Source organism: Pelodiscus sinensis, chromosome 1, assembly GCF_049634645.1.
Source record: "Pelodiscus sinensis isolate JC-2024 chromosome 1, ASM4963464v1, whole genome shotgun sequence".
NCBI lineage: Eukaryota > Metazoa > Chordata > Testudines > Trionychidae > Pelodiscus > Pelodiscus sinensis.
In genome coordinates, this window is record NC_134711.1 from 11,058,007 (window position 1) to 11,076,162 (window position 18,156).

Below are 18,156 nucleotides of genomic sequence, written 5' to 3' on the forward strand. Positions count from 1 at the left end.
TTTACTATAACACTGTAAAGCATTCATTCATGGGCTTTTGATTCTGGAAAGCCTACCTTACTTATAAATGTCAAGTCCCAGAAGCCTCTCTGCCACTTTTCCTACTTGCGATTGGTTCTAGAGGGAGCCACAGCCTACAGGCATCTTGTTCCCTCTAACAAGGAAATCCGCCAGTGAGGTTTTCTGGACTAGCAAAATATACCTGAAATCAGTTTGAAAATTCTATCCTGAGAGTCTCTAGGGAGGTGTGCATGTAAGAGAGAGCTATGGCTGTGTTAGAAAGGCCTCAGGTTGGAAGATAACACAAGTGATTTACTGACTTTGAAAATAAAGTTCTTTAACTGGTGTTAATAGGCAGTGCCTTTCCATTGACTTGGCATAAGAGGGAGAGATTAGATATTAACCATCACCCTCAGAAACCTTTTTAAATAGCGGAATGATCAAAAATCTGTTATTGCTTAATCTATCTAGTGGGCTGGCTTTCTGATTATCAGCATTATAAAATGGATCTAATTGAATCAAATAATATTGTGTGTTCCTACATGTGTGTGTCTATGCATGCATGTGGGTGTACACACCTATATTCATCTTACTCCAGAGAGGAAGAATGGTCTTGTGATTAAGCTCTAGGGATATTTGGGTTCAATTCCTAGGACTACCAAAGCTTTTCTTGGGGAAGTCAATCAATTGCTCTTTTCCTCTATTGCCCCTGACCCTGACCAGGAAAGGGTTAAAGATCTCCTTTGGGTACAATCAACCTCAAACCAGTACACCTATGAAGCTTGTCAAGCCTGCAGATGGGCGAGTCCTCAAAAGGCAAGTGGGAAGCTGAAGAAGCAGGATTGTATCTCGGAGCTCCCTTCAAGCGGGGGTTGCTGACAGAACAAATAGCTTCAACTTTGATCACCCAGGTCCACCCAGGTCTTCTTGGCATGGAGAAGGGCCATATTTTTCTCTTTGCCTTCCTAAAGGCCTAGGACTCTGCTTCCCATGGGGTATGGAAACATACTGGTTTTTCATTTGGGCTACTTTAACTATCCCCTGCAAAAAAGTAAATGCTTTTACCAGCAATTCCCTGGATTCTGAAACACCAGTAGCACCCACCCTCTCCACAAGGTGGTGGTAGAGTGCCATAGCCTGCTACATACATGCTTTGGATATCTTGTGTAAGTTGTAAAGTTTTGGGGATTTATACCTCTTGTGAGTATGACTTTGTACATTACCTAACATAATGGGACTCTGAATTCCAGGGCCTCTTATCATAGTAGAAATAATATTTATAACCAAGTATATATTCTCAATCCACTTGCAATAGATTTTTCAGCATGCTGAAAATGTGGCCCATAGGTTATTTCTCTTTCATTACTTCGGTTGATCTGTATGAGTGTGCAATCAATGTATCTGAACAGTAATGCTAGCTACCTTGCTCTCAAAGCCAGTGCTTTTTTTGTAAGAAAAATAGTGCTGGTACTCTGGGGCAAACTTGTTAAGCAAAAAAGGAAAGCTTGCTGAGCCAAACAAACAAAAAAAAAAACCTGCACTGGGGGCCGAAATTCGGCCACAGTTCCTTTAAGAGCCACAGCACTGCACTGGGAGCCGGAAGAAAAAACGCCACGTGTACCGAGCAGACTTCCGTCAGGAGCTGAGCTGCCCCAGGAAAACAGGTGCCAGTATGCTCGGGGGAAATCCCATTCCCTTTCTGTGGGCGGGAAAATAGGTGACGGTATGCCATTCCGGGCAATACCGTCACAAAAAAAAAACCACTGCTCAAACCTATTGATAAATTATTTCCCTTTGTGCTATTTAATACATCTCAGGGCAGGCCTACACCGCATGCTTATTTCAAAATAAGCTATTCTGGAATAGTTATTCTGAAATAGCACGTCTACACTGCAGGGAAGCCTCAAAATTAGTCCGAAGCAGGCTTCCCTAATGTAGATGTGCTATTTCAGAATAACTATTCTGGAATAGCTTATTTTGGAGACACTGGGGAGGAATAACTTAGAATGGCTCTGGTGAGGGGCTATTTTGAAATAGCAGAAGTGGATCATCTACACACGTCTTATTTCAAAATAGCTGTTTACAGATTTTGGAGTAAGCTATCCATTATTTCTAAATTATTTCAAAATAAAGGAATGGCTGTGTAGATGCTCACATTGTTATTTCAAAATACCGCTAGTTATCTCAAAATAACGGTGCAATGTAGACACACCCGTAGAGTGGCTAGGAAGTTGCTTGTTTATGTGGCAATGTCCCAGAATTCATGCATTTTACAAACTGGGCTCTTAGGTAAGTAGAATATGTAGGCACTTATTTATATTAACCCTTTTCTGTTTTGCCCAGTCTGCATGAAACCACTCTGCACCACTCTCAAGTGATGGACTATTTAGCCTTGGTCCCATTAAGAGCATCAGCCTAAGTGCTTTGTGATGGCTGCAAATTGCCATACCTCTGTGATATTATTTCAGCTGGGAATGCGAGCAATACACAGACGCTCACTCCTTCCTGATTTACCAAGAGTTTGATTTGTTTGTAGAAGTAATTAACAATCTACCATAAAATGGCTGTCAGTACAGTCATTTAGCTTTACCTGGAGCTCTTAAAGCAGTCAGAAATGGTGTTTATTTTACACTGCACTATCAACGAGGAGGAGGAATGCTCGGATTCATACCTCAAGGGTCAATTTAAGAGTTTCTTACTCAATAGTTTCTCAATGATTTGTTTAAGAAGTGTCAAGTTAGAATGAAATCTGATTGTATTTGTCCTAAAGGGAAAACTCCCAGAACACGATCAATCTATTCAGGGATTTAAATTGTGATTTGAGAAATTTACAAGCAGTATTTCATGCAAACTGTCATTGCACTTTGCTTTTTAGGACCTCTTGTAAGCAATACACAGATGCTCACTCCTTTCTGATTTACCAAGACTTTGATGTGTTTGTAGAAATAATTAACGATCTACCATAAAATAGCTGTCAGTACAGTCATTTAGCTTTACCTGGAGCACTTACCTGGAGCGCTTTACCTGGAGCAGAGTTATGTAAATAGTGGTAATTAAAGTTCGGGTTTTCCACAGGGATGAAAGTGTTAACCACCCAACTCCCTCTGAATTGGAGGGTTAACTTACAGCTGAAAAGTTTAAAGTACAGTTGTGCTCTGGCAATTACCTATTGGAAATGATAACTTCTTACTCATGTCTTCTGTTTTTTTGTGTCTGCTGTGAATCTCATCTGATTGTAATAGAGGTATGTTTCTAGTAATTTGTTTTCCAGCTAATTACAAGTGACTACAGCTATGGGAGAGTGAGCTGGATTCTCCTTTAGCCTGTATGTTTTCAACAACATGGTTAGCTAAATTTCAAATGCCATGATGAATTCTACCTTCAAAGGGGAGTAAGAATTTGGCCTGAAAAATCTTCGTAAGTGGTGACGTGTTTTCTCTGGTTGCAAGCCCAGAGAAAACATAGCAAGGCTTTCATATCCAAGATGGCAGCTCCAAGATGAGCAGTTTTATTTTATAACAAAATTATTTATTATCTCTTATAGGGTTAGGTGGGGTTTTATTGGAGCATAATCATTGTTCTAGCCTTCTGCATCTAAGCAAATTTCACTCTAAATTCTCCTTTTAATCAGTATAGCCCAGATCCTCAAAGGTAGCACTGAAAACAATAGGACTTAGACAGGTAAATATCATGAAGATCTTCACCTTCTTGTCAATATTTAATGATGGTGGTGTATGAAACCTTGACACATTCACACCCTCCCATTACTTGCTGTAACACCATTTTCTTAGGCTACATCTACACTATGGCAGTAAGTTGACCTAAACTACACAACTACATTGAAAAATGTAATTTGAATTGACACACTTTAGGTCAAGTTACTGCGGGACCTTCTCTTGGCTACCTTGTGCTTCTTTGTCTGGGATAGATTAGAGGGGTCAACTGCAGAGCAATCTGCAGTCGATTTGATGGATCTTAAGTAGACCCACTAAATTGACTGCCCATGGCTCGATCTCAGAGCATTGATCTGGGAGGTAGTGTGGACATAGACTTAGTTGGCACAGTGTTATCCCACACAAACTCTGCCTCATATATTGGTATTCCAAGTAACTCTGAGAGGAAAATAGAAAATGACACAGAGAGAAAGAGCGGTAAGGGAGAAAAAATAAGTGCTCAGCTGTGATTTGAAAAGGAACAGCAAGTTGATGAGGCAAAGAGATACAGGCATGTCATGTCAGCAGAAGACAGAATGTGATTTTAAACTTCTCACTCTTCCCACAAATATTTAATAGTGCTTCCTCATGGCTGCTTTTAACTTTATTTAAAGTGCTTAGCTGTTCATCATAGAAAGTCCCAAGTAAGCTTTTTGTAAGCAAGGAATGAAAAGGTCGAGAACTCCCATCTGCTGCAAGTTTTAAGGCCTGAGATGCTGTCTAATCAGAGAGATTCTTCTGCTCCCTGATGGACCAGGGAGAGGACAGCTATCGTTGTGAAATGTGAGGTGCAATGTCTATGTGAAAACACTGGTACTTTGTATTCACTGTCCTAACTGCCCATGAGTATTGCAATGAGTTTTTATTGCATGTTGGCAATGATTTCTGATATCTAGCTATCTGGCTAGATGTCCCTTATTCATTTCTCCATCCATTTGTACATCCATCTATTTACTTGTTTTAGGATTTTATACTGTCACTCATCACTGAGCACCTTCCATGCAAGTTAGTAGTCCTGTGGCACCTTAGAAACTATTAAAATATGTATCGAGTTTTCGTGGGTAAAACCCACTTCATCAGACGAGTTGCACAACAACTCCTGATGCTCTCTCTGTATATTTTGTTAGTCTCTAAAGTGCTATAGGGCTACTTGTTTTCAAAGTTACAGACTAACACGGATACCCTCTGAGACTCTTTTACCATGCAAATTAGGTTCTCAATAGCAAAGACCTCTGTGGACTTCATGGAATGCCTGTTTTTTCTCCCTTCTCAGGTTATAGAAATCTCTGCTTGCAGTAGCATTTTTTTTGTTCGGTCTCAGGGATTGAGAAATGAATGAAGCTGCTGATGCTGTGAGTGGTCTGTGTATGATGGAAAAGCTCTATCACGTAAGAAGTTTCTGGAGCATATCGTGAAGGCAACGTGATTCAGCCAGATTCCTCTGTATGTTTGTTGCACAGCTGGATCTCCTTGAATGAGAATGTTTTGTCCCCAGCATTTATGTAATATTGGCATACCCCATTGGAAGGAGCCAGGATCAAACCGGGAACCTCTGAAGCTTAATGTATGAAGTTCTACTGCATCAGCTAAAAGCTGCATGGCTGTTACACAAGACAGCGATAGACTGATCAATCGCTAGCTGGTCTAGATGCCACCAGAGGGAAGCAGAGCACTACACCAACCAGAAAGGAGTTACACTTGCATGGCTCATTCTGATTTGGTGATTGGATTTGTCCCAGAGGACTGAGAGAATTCTCTCAGGGTATTTCCAATTCTTGTATTTCTTACTCAGATGACAGAGATGCTTATACACTAATGCGATCACGTAGATTCCTGCTGATGAATAAATATTGCTTAGCTTTTTAGAATACGCTTTTTCAAACTCAAGTTCATAGATTCATAGGCCAAACAGAGACCACAATGACCATAGAGTCTGACCTTCTGCATAATCCACACCACAAAAATTCACTCTGTAGCTCCTAGATCAAGCCCCTATCTTGTGGTTGAGTTAGAGCACAGAAGGCCAGAATGGAGAGTATGGTGCAAAGATCATTGATCAGAAGCCTTTATTGACAGGATTACCTCAAACCTGGAATTCCCAACAAGCAATTTTGGTACATTTCATGCAATTGGGATTTTATTCATAAAGAAAACCAGAGACCTAAATGTACAGCTAGCAATTTACAGTGCTTATTTGAAATAGACATATATTTCTGTGAAATATTATTGGTTATAGAGTCCATAAGGCATGACTATATAATTAGAATGATCTCTAGAGGACATTCAAAATACTATGGGACAGAATCTGCTCTTACTTTACTCCCATAAGAGCAGAAATTGGTGGTAAGAGCACATTATCTACACAGCTATATTGTAAGCTGTCCTTATATTGCTAAACTATTAAACATTATTTTTTAAAAGTCATAAGAAATGATCACTGAACAGGAGAAGGCATAAATAAGTTCTTATGTTGACAATTTTATTCCCTACTACATTGCAGGTTATCAAATGAGTGAATTTATTCATTGTCAAATGAGTTTGATTGGACGAGCGTTTTGGTTCGTTAACCCCATGATAAGTTTGAGCTATCTGCATAAGTATTCATCCTGTGAATTTACATTTGATGGAGGCTCACACATCAAGGAAACAAATTCCCTTGTCTTTTAAATAAAAAGGCTTTTTAATTTAATTTATGGCTTTTAAATCTCATAACTGATAAACCACTTTGTTGTTGCTTTCTAAATCTTAGCAGGTGCATTAGATGGCCTGCATACTAAAAAGCACAGATTATTTTAGTTCTGTTATTACAGATTACTGGAAGACAAAGAACTCTGATTACAATTATCAGATTTTAATGAGCAATTGTCTATCATGGTTTTTCACACCTTCAAAGGTGCATGCTCGGTTTGTGTGCAATATAGCAGATATTCTTTGAATAGTAAGTTTTTTTAAGAGAATCAGTGCCTGATTTCTAAATTTAAGTTTTTCACTGTGCACTTTCAATAACAATTCTTTGATTTTCTGAAAGAGTTATTTTTTATTCTTTATTTTAATCCCTCTCCCCCCCCCCCAAAAAAAAAACTACGATGAGGAAAAGTTCAAATCACAGTAAATCAGGACGTTAAGGGCATAGATCGTCTGCTGGTATAAACCAATAACTTTAAGTTTAATGGAGTTAAGAACCAAGAATCTGGCCACTAAGATAACTATTGCTCCTTAGCACGAATATATAATTCTCCAATCTTGTATTTCTTGATATAAACATAACTCAATAGGTGTTTTGGTTTTCAAACAGGTTCCATGAAACGCAGCATGGCTTTAACATTATACTATCATAATTATTAGACAGCAACAATTTAAAATACAAAAGATCTTTATGACTGCTGAATTGTTCTGGAAAGCACTAGCCACTCCTACAGATTGACTTCCATCTTGATAACATAAGAAAGCAGCCAATTAAACTGTATTGGCAACGTGGGGTGCAGCACAAGGGGGAGGGCAGCCTCTGTAGGCCATGACTCCCTTTTTCCATGCAAGTGCCCGGGGAGAGGGCAGGCAAAACATAGGAGTGGGAGAAGCTTTGGCTTGACTTCCCCGTTCACCATACGGCAGCAAGACTGTCCCAAAGAGGGACATGATCAGGATCACGTAATGAGTTGGCACAGATTCTATTCCCCATGGAGCAAGTGTGGAGCCAGGGGCTGAACTGGGATTCTCTGAAAAGCTAATCTCTGCTCTCTTTTTGCGGTGGGGCAGCTACATATTGCTCTTTACTCAGGGCACAGCTCTGTAAACTAACCAATGCAGAGGCTTTGCTCTGACTTTCATGATGCTTCTCAAAAACTTGCCTAGAAAGTCAGCACGGCAGCATTCGGTTTTATGAGAATAAGTTGTCAGGGCATCAGTGGCTCTTGTTATAACAAGAGAACTCTTATTCCCAGATAAATTGCCTCTTAGAGGGAGCTCCTTTGGGAGAGCAGTCTCATTTCTCCCAATCATAGAATCATAGAAGATGGGTGTTGGAAGAGACCTCAAGAGGTCATCCAGTCTAACCCTCAGTGAAAGCAGGACCAACCCCAACTAAATCAGCCCAGCCAGGGCTTTGATAAACCAGGACATAAAAACCTCTAGGGATAGACATTCCACCACCTCCTCCAGCATAGGCATGGATTTTCCTCATTAGGGGGGTGCTTGACCCTCCCCTCTGTCCCAGGCACAGCCCCAATTCCACCTTTTCACCAAGTCTCAGCCCTTTTCCACCCCTTCTCCCAAGCCCTAGCCCTAGCCTCTGTCCTACCTCTCCTAAACCTCCTCTCCCCGAGCACACCACATCCCTACTCTTCCCCTCCCTCCAGCAGCTTCTTGAATATTGCAGATCAGCTGTTTGTAGCACTCTGGAAGCACTGCAAGGGTGGTGGAGGAAGGGAGCCACCAATGGGCGAGAGGCATGTGCGAGATGGAAGGCAGAGGGGCGGAGCTTGGCCCTGGGGCACCCATGGAGTCAGCACCTATGTCTCTCAGTAACCCATTCCTGTGCTTCACCACTCTCCCTAGTGAAATATTTTTCCTACTATCCAACCTAAACCTCCCTCAACTGCAGCTTGAGGCTATTGCTCCTCATCTGTCATCTGTCAGCACTGAGAACAGCCTGAGCATAGCCTTGGACCTTTAAGTAGTTGAAGGCTGCTCTCAAATTCCCCCTCACACTTCTCTGCTGTAGATGAAATAAGCCCAGTTCCCGTAGCCTCTCCTCCTCCCTCGTGCCCCAACCCCTAATCTTTTTTGCTGCCCTCTGCTGGACTTTCTCCAATTTTTCCAAATCCTTTCCGTATGGGGGGGGGGGGCACCCAAAATTGGACACCATACTCCAGAGTATGTCTACACTACAGAGTTTTGTCAGAAAAATGGCTGCTTTTCCAACAAAACCTGAATTATGTCCACACTGCAATCACATTCTTCCGAAACTAAATCAAAAGGACAGAGGGGTTTTTATGGCCTTGGTAATCCTTTTTCTCTGAGGAAAAAGCCTTTTTCCGAAAGAGCTTTTTCGGAAAAAGGCGGGTGTGGATGGGGAAGAGGGAGTTCTTTCTAAAGAAGAGGAAAGAGGAAAAAACACAGGTGCCCTGGTGGCCACTCTGACCATAGGAATCACAGCTTAAATGCAAGATAGCATCCATTCAGTGTGAACACTATCTTTCAAAAAAACAGATCACTTTTTCAATGCGCTTTTGTGTGTGGACTCTCTTTTGGAAGAAGTTTTTTTGGAAGATCTCTTCCAAAAAAAGGTTCTTCCAAAAGAAGCCTGCAGTCTAGACATAGCCCCAGAGGTGGCCTCAACAGTACCAAACAGAGGGGAGTAATCACTACTGGTCTTGTTCCTACTAATCATTTGATGTCTTTTGCTAAAGCTGGGTCTGTGATACTTCAGTGTAGCCCTTGGACACAAAGGTGCTAGAACTAGGAGTGGTAGGGTGCTGCTGCACCTCCTGGCTTGAAGTGGTTTCCATGATATACAGAGTTTACAGTTCACTTCAATACCCAATCATAAAAATGGTTCCTGCACGCCTGCTTAGACAGTACGCTGGAGGAGTTTAGATTGGTGATCCTCCAAATAATTAGTTATTAGAGGTTTGATCCAAAGCCAGTTCAATCAATTTCCACTCAATGTAATGACCTTGGATCAGGTCTGAAAACTGGATTGGAACTGAAATGTGGACAACACAGCATTCCCCTGAAGTAAGTACTGAGCTCTCTTGTTTCAGAAGCCTTATGGGAGGTGTGGGCAGAAGGAATTCTGTGGAATGGGACGTGAGGTCTGGAACTGCAAAAGCTGCAGGAAGTGAAGTGATCAAAGGCTTGACATGACAATGTCTTCTTTTTGCAGATTGCTCACTAGGCGATGCATGTGACCAATGAGAGGAAGAGCACCAAACACAGTAGAGTTTTCATAAAATCAAATCACTCTGTTTGTAATATTGCATTTAGTCCTCAGGGGATGCTACAAAGAAATTTTCCTCTTCTGTGTTAATATTAGCTTCAATGTAGGCAATGGAAGAACTGTGTGAGAGGAGAAACAGGCTGGGAAAATACTGTAAAAAAAAAATTATAGTTACAACAGGTCAAATAAAATGTGCCGAATATAAAAAATTCTGAAAATGTGTGTGGGTTTTAGTCCCATTATTTATTATAGGCAGAGTCAGGGGCTTCTCCCAGAGTTAAGATTTCTGAACATGATGTATTGCTTTACCTTTCGTTTAGTTGCTGATCATTGCCAAACTTTCATCATTTAGACTGAAACTTCCTGTGGTCTGCCACAGTTTGCTTTGCTTTCTAATTTTAATTTGTATGTGCCGTCTTATGTATTTAGAAAACTAAAAGGTCCTCAGTGCAATGGAATAGCTGCTGTTCCACTGCAAGGAAAACACCCATTTGCCTCTCCAGATACCTAAATACATAAGGAAACCTGGCCCGCTGCACTTCAGTTCTCTTCTTTAAAATCATCGGGCACCCAGAAAATGAAGGACACAATTAATGGCCTCCTGTGAAAACTCTGGTGTGATTTACCTAGGGCAGGGCTACTCTGGGCTGCATGAGGCCCGTGGCCTGTTTGTTTGTGGCCTGCAGTGTGGTTTGGGTTCACGCAGGGCTCAACATGCGGCCCACAGGTGGGAGCCAAAACAAAAAAGTAGTCAATACAATATGCGTTTTAGTAGTTAAATTCCTGGACTGTCACTGCTCATTAAAAGTGCTGTCATATGGGTGGAAATCAGATAAACACTGCATTTTATTAATATCAGCAGAACTGACTTAAATGGGGCCTGTGGGTTGTGTAGTCTTGTCTTAATCTTTGTATTCACGCCCATCAGTGTGAAAGAAGTTATTTGCCTATATTTGCAAATATATTTGCATGCATATGCAACCACACTTAAGTTGCAACCCTCAGCATGTGCTACGAGGTATCATTGTGGCCCCTGGGGCTTCCAAGGTTGAATAGTCCTGGCCTAGCGTCTCATAGGAGCTCTGTGGCAGAGGGAGGGATGCAATCCATTTATCAAGAGTAGCACTGAATTTCTTTAGGCAGGGGATGGAATTAAGGCATACATTCTTAATGGTAAGAGTAATCAACCATTGGAGCAATTTGTCAGAGGTCATGGTAGATTCTCCATAGCTGACCATTTTTTAAATTCAAGGCTGGATGTTTGTCTAAAATATTTTCTCTAGGAATTATTTTGGGAGAGTTTTCTGGCCTGTGTTCCTCGGGAGCTCCAATTAAATGGTCATACTGGTTTATTCTTGGCATTGGAATTTATGGGTACAGCTAGACTGTGGGGGGGTTTTGGGATACCAGAAGTATCCCAAAAAACCTCTGCCGCGTCCAGGGAACACATTTGCTCTTCCACTTTTTTTTGCAGAAGAGCAAATGCTCTATTTCGGAAGCCCCTGTATTCCTCGTTCTATGAGGACGAAGGGGGCTTCCAAAAGAGGGGGACTTGGACAAACGTCGGAAAAGTCTCTTCCAACAAAAGAATCAGAAAATGGTACGCAAAATGAATAGCACTTTTGCATACCTTTTACCAACAAAAAATCATAGTCTAGCCGTACCTAGGATTCTATGAGATTCTCCTTTCTCTCCTGCCTCATTCTGAATTTTTACTGGTTTTCTTTTTCTTTTTAATTTCCTACACATTTTTTCTAATGTCATTTGTTTTTTACCCTGATCTCTTACGATTAAGTGCATCTTATGGGCAGGTTGTAATCTGAAAAATGTGGAATGAAAAACAGAACACCTTGTTTCTCCTTTTGAAAACAGGTGTCCAGCATTTTTACCGGGGAAAATCTTGATTCTTATCATTAGTTTTTTGATAATTGTAGGGTTTCATATTTAGCAAGATTTTAAAAGCATGCAATGGCGTTGACTCCAGTGACTGCTAACAGAAGGCTGTATTTTACGGCTTGTCTACTGGGGTTCTTTAGAAATATTGTGATGATTCTTTTTTGCAGCCTGTCTTGGTGATAAATTAGACAAAGGTTCATATGAATCCTGCTTTTATAGCCTAAGCTTGCCTTCTGTTTCTGAGTGAGGTGGGGCAGAAAAAGGGCCAGATCCTGTCACCCTCCTTCCCGCTGAGTGCAAACTTATGCTGTTAAATAGCCCCGTTGAAATTAATGAGGCTACTTGAGAAGAAAGTTAACACCCCATTTGAGTTAGTGGCACACTTTGGCCCTGCAATGAAGCCAAAAGCTGAAAAGAAAAAGATTATAGAAGATGAGTAGTTTATAATGTCAACTTATATTGAAATTCAGGCAGAAAGCTGTTAAAGGGCCAGACTTTGATGACTTCTCCTTAGTCGTGAGTGATGCCACTGAAACCAATGAGAATAACCGAGGCGTTAAATACCACTCACCATGAAAGAGGTCATCGAAATCTATGTTCTTAACAAGTTATGTAAAACCATTTGTTAGCTTTTTGCCTTGGACCAGGGCTTACATGGGTGACCATGAACTCCACGTTATGACTCTATTGATACATCGACATGACAGTAAAAGACGAGCAACAAGGTTGGTTAAATATTGACCCTCACTGACTTGCAGGGTCCCGAAACTCAGCCTGAGACTGAATGTCTACACAGAACTTTTACAGTCCTGTTGCCCAGGCCGTACAAGCCCATATCAGCTGACTCAGACCAACCTCTTACTTAGACCCACTAAATCGAATCCTGGAAGATCGATCTATCTGTGCCTAAGTGTAGACCTTGCCTGAGCCATTATGATGTGGAACAGTAAATTGATGCTGCTACAGACCAACAGTCACTCTAAATCCTTGGGGCCTAAAGGAACCTGAGGTGGAATTATAACCCAGAGGTATGCCTGAGTTAAGAGTGTTTCTCTAGGCTATTTATAGAGTTAATTGACCATATTTCCTAAAGTAGAAATGTGCCAGCCTCAAGGCTTACCTAAGCCACATCTGTCTACTCACAGAGCCTGTTTATTCTATGATAGCACTTAAAAGTCCCTAATTATCTCACCCATTACAAAGATAGCTTCTCCAATTATCACCCCTAATGTCATTACCTTACAGACACTAACCTTCCCCCCTCACCCACACTCTGTTCTAAAATTTGATTTGTCAATTTTATGTGTTCACTTTTTTTGATTGTATCACTTTGGTATATATGGTCATGCCAATTTTCTTCCACAAATTGATGTGAGGAAGTGGGTCTGGCCCATGAAAGCTCATCACCTAATAAACCATCTTGTTAGTCTTTAAAGTGCTACATAGTTCTGTCTTTTGTTTCAGCTAGACCAGACTAACACGGCTGCATCTCTATCACTATCCTACTGAGATCAGACACTCTTGTGCTAGGTGCAGTACAAACTCATAGTTAAAGTCAGACTCTTCCTGGAGACTTTGCTGTCTCAATAGACAAGCTAGACAAAAGGTAGGAGAGGAAAAAGAGACACAGACAACAGTTTGACTAAGGTTAAGCAGCAAATGAATAACAGAGCCAGGTACAGAGATCAGCTCTCTTAAGCAGATTAATGTTTTTTTCCAGCTTCAAAAATAGTAATTGAGTGAAAAAATAGCCTTTGGATTACATTTTTGCAAAAATGGACCAGCAGAAAATATGCAGATGAGATCGTGATTCCTGCAAATGAGTCCCTCATTTGCATATTTTTTGCTGAGAAAACTCACAGTGTAGATGTACCCATTGGGTTTTGTTGTTGGTTTTGTTTGTTTGTTTGTTTTGTTTTGTTTTGCACTGGGAATGGGAGTGCATAAGACTGGGAGAAGTTAGCAGGGTGAGCTGACACACCCATGTAAGTATCAGTCAGCTCCCCTTGAAAAGTCTGATTAGGGATGGGCAAGTTAATTGGCTGATCAAGCTGGACAAGGCCATCTCCTCAGGGATAGAAGAAGGACAGGAGTGAAACACCAGAGGGAATAATCAGCTCTAGCTGAATTCAGAGATCTCAGAGACAGGAGATGTCTGATCCTGTGGGAACAGATTAAAGACAGAGATGTGTTGTAGATAAATATTATTGCTGCATAGGAGTGTGTTGGTATTGCTGATTAACATAACAATGGCCATACTGGGTCACCTCAAAGGTCCATGTAGCCCCGTATTCTGTCTTCTGACAGTTGCCAATACCAGGTACCCTGGAGAGAATTAACACAACAATCAATCATCAAGTGATCCATCCCTGCCGCCCATCCCCAGCTTCTGGCAAAGAGGCTAGGATACCATCCCAGTCCATCTTATCTAATCACCGTTGATGGACCTATCCTCCCTGAGCTTAACTAGATCCTTTCTGAGCCCTATTATAGTCTTGACCTTCAAAACATCCTCTAGCAAGAAGTTCCACAGGTTGGCTGTGCAGTGTGTGAAAGATACTTCCTTTTGTTTGTTTTAAATTTGTTGCCTATTACTTTTCTTTGGGGACCCTTTGTTCTCATGTTATGAGAAGGAATAAATAACACTTCCTCATTAACTTTCTCCACACCAGTCATCATTTTAAAAGCCTCAATCATATCTCTCTCCCCCGTCTCCCTTCCCCTCCCCCCCTCCCCCCTCCACCTCCAGTCATCTCTTTTCCAGGCTGAAAATCCCAATCTTTTAAGTCTCTCCTATTATGGAACCTATTCCATGCCCATTAACATTTTTGTTGCCCTTTTCTCAGCCTCTTACAATTTGAATGGGAGTGTACATCAATCACTCATATGAAGCTGTCAGTCAATGCAAAGATTTTGAAAAGTTCCAAGAGCATCTCAGGATGAAGATGGAACATGTCCTGTTGTAGGGGGAAAGAAAGAAAGAAAGAAAGAAAGAAAGAAAGAAAGAAAGAAAGAAAGAAAGAAAGAAAGAAAGAAAGAAAGAAAGAAAGAAAGAAAGAAAGAAAGAAAGAACTCATTTTAGTGTAAATATTTACCATTTTTCAATCATCTGTACTTCTACAGCCCAGCCCAATTCCCTATCCATGTGATCATGCTGCAGGAATGCAAACGGTAGGGAAGAAGCTCTTCCCTTATGCACCTGTGTAATGGCCAAATGCAATCTATCCCTCCACACTTAACTCAGGTAAAACTCTTCTGAGAGTCAATGAGAGCAACAGCTAACGTGTAAAAGTGTGTAAGACTTTCAGGATTCAGTCCCTTGTGTCTCTGTTAAACACATAAAGAGGAAAATGTTTTTTCTTTGATGAATGCATTAATAACCTTGAATTTTCCTAGCTGAGGAAGATGTCACCCAACCAATTGAGAGGAAATTCACATAATTTCATACCAGACACATGTATGCCTCCACATACATAAGATAGGTTATAACTTAAGCCTTTAGAGGAAGCTTACTGTGCTAATATTTAAGACAGGTACAGTGATAAATAGCCTCATGAATACAGAGAAATCTGGGGTAAATATAAAGCCGCTGTCAGTAGAGAGAGCTTGAGTAATAACTCTTGTCTGGGAAAGAAGGGGTGGGGAGTAAATGGTGATTTATTAACTCCAATGAACATATACTGTTTAACAAGTATAGCAAATGGAGGTGAATAATACATGAAAACAGCAAGACCTTCACCTTGGCACATAGAGAACTGGAGATTAAACCTGTGGCAATGGAATGGGAAGTGAGGAAACTGACAACTGACAGAATATAATGTACACTGAAGGTGGAACTGGCGAGGATCTCACCAGCTTTGGTCTTGTAAGGCCCTAAACATAAAGGCTGTGTCTACACTGGCCACTTATTCCGGAAAATCAGCCGCTTCTCTGGAATAACTTGCCAGCTGTCTACACTGGCTCCTTGAATTTCTGGAAAAGCACTGACGATCTACTGTAAAATCATCAGTGCTTTTCCAGAAAAATTATGCTGCTCCCGTTTGGGCAAAAGTCCTTTTCCGGAAAACTGTTCCGGAAAAGGGCCAGTTTAGACAGCACAGATTTCTTTTCTGCAAAAAAGCCCTGATCGCAAAAATGATGATTGGGGCTTTTTTGCGGAAAAGCGTGTTTACATTGGCACGGATGCTTTTCCGGAGAAAGTGCTTTTCCGGAAAAGCATCCTGCCAATGTAGACGCGCTTTTTCCGGAAATACTTATAACGGAAAACTGTTCCGTTTTAAGCATTTCCGGAAAAGGATGCCAGTGTAGACGTAGCCAAAGAGAACTAGATGGTCACATAAAAATCATGTAAAAACGTTTGGTGTAACTCGGAGCCCCACCACATGTTACGTGTGTGAGAGATGGTGTTTCACTTGTGGCTTTCCTTCATATGTGCAATGAGTCACAAGTGGTGCTTGATGCTTTGATGATTCAATGACAACTCTGGAAATGCAAAACAACCATGAGCTTTGTACTGCCAGCTATTGCCTCTCCAGATCACATACTGACCTAACCGCTAGGCTTTTTGGTCTGACAGTCTTCTGTGGGATTTTTCAAGCCCTGGAGCCCGCCTCCTAGATCTCTCATGCTGCAGCCCTGAGTGTGACAGTGAATACACGAAAGCAAGCATAGACAATGAATTGTGGTCTGATAGACTGTAATGAAGACAGATCCTGAACTCTTCAGACCCATTATTGTCTAACGAATACATTTATTTTATGCCAGTTTTTTCTTTTCTATAGCAACAATGCCATGGTTACAGTAGCAAGGACATTTTAGGCTCTTTGAGCCGCTACATCAGTCTGTGAACTGCAGAGGGTTCCTGCTACCACTTTGTTTTGGAGCCTGCTAATGACTACAAGCTATAATCGTTCACTTCACTTTCCCACACATCCACTCTGAAACACTAGAGGCTATGTCTACACTATGGCTTTTGCCAGAAGAGGCAATGAAAATGAAGCGCTGATTAGCATTTAGTCATGCTTCATTTGCATGAACTATTCCAAGCTGTTTTTGCACAAGGTGTTTTTGTGAAAAAATAAGCAGTGTGGCCGTGGATGTTTTGTGCAAACCCCCCTTTTTGCACAAGATCCTAATGCCCAAAACACAAAACAGCTCGGAATAGATTATGCAAATGAAGCAGAGAAAAATGCTAATTAGCACTTCATTTGCATTGACACTTTTGGCAAAAGCTGTAGTGTAGACAAACCCCTCGGGGAGAAATGGATGAACCCTAACAAACTACTCTTCAAGGAACAAAGAAACTTTGTCTGTGAATCACTGTCCCTATAGCTGATGTGCAACCTACTCTGGGGAGGAACATGGTATCTATAACAACTCACCAAAACATTAAATAGCAATTTACAGCAGAAAGTGAAGATGTATGCTATGCTCAGTTGTAAGGATAGTTAAGAACAGGGGTGAAAGGAAGTGCCAGTGCTTATCAATACACCAGGGTTTGGGGCAGGTGGGGTAGCTCTGAGAAGCAGAAGTAGTGGGGCTTTTTAATGATTAAATCCTTAAATATTCCAGCTACAATAATTACATGATTTCTTTCAGTATATGTTGGATATTCTGCCATGTATTATTTCTCTATCATGAATTTATTAAATGCACAAAATGTAAGGCCATATTTCATAGCCCCAATTTGTACCTGAAGCTCACAGAAGTACAAAGAGGCCCAAGTTGCAGAGTCTGGATCTGCACCCAGGCTTCCTCAATTTCCAGGGGTTTTGAGTATAAGATTTGGCTTTCATTCCTTTTCCACTGAGAAGGCATGAAAATAATTGATCCAAGCACCACAAAATGGAAATATTCTATTCCATTGGGGCATGTGGTTCAGACAGCTGCAGATGTACTATCCCCATAAGTCTTGACACCTGAGCAGTAGCTCATCTACTCTCCAGAGCTTTCTTTTGATTGTTTTATCTTCTGTTAGAATGGACTGGCAGAAAGTTTGGTTCACGTATTCCTAGATTCCAAGGCAGAAGGTGCCATTGCGAACATCTTGTCTGATCTCCCATATGCCAGAGACCACAGAACTTTCTCCCAAGTAATTCCTGGAGCACCTCTTTTAGGAAAATAAAGTCCAATCTTGACTTAAAAATTGCCATGATAGAGAATCCACCCCAGCCCTTGGTAAATTGTTCTGATAGTGAACTGCTTACATGGTTAAAAAGATATGCCTTATTTCCCTTCTGAATTTGTCTAGCTCTAACGTCTAGACCCTGGATTATGTTGTACCTTTCTCCCCTAGGTTGAAAAGCCCATGATTAAATATTTGTTCTCCATGTAGATACTTACAGATTGTAATCAAGCCACCTCTTAAACGTCACTTGTGGTCATTACATTCAGAGAGGATTGTCTTTAAGATTTAAAGGAATTAGTTCTGGTGTCTACTTTCAAGGATCTTCTTAATCAGAGCTTAAATGGGCTGGTACAGTGTACTGAGAAGAAACAGCCTCCAGTACCAGCCAGTAAAGCTTTAACACTGCTGCCCCTTTTGCTTTCCTCTGTTGGTGGCACTGCTTTAGTGGCTGCCTTGAAGGACTGGCTGGGGGAGTCTGGTCC

General features: G+C 41.2%; 1 long non-coding RNA gene across 1 annotated transcript in view; it reads right to left on the reverse strand.

The window, feature by feature from the left end:
* Positions 1–18,156, reverse strand: part of LOC112547022 (uncharacterized) — a 68,060-nt gene that overhangs the window by 4,893 nt on the left and 45,011 nt on the right. The gene's annotated exons all lie outside the window — the stretch shown is intronic.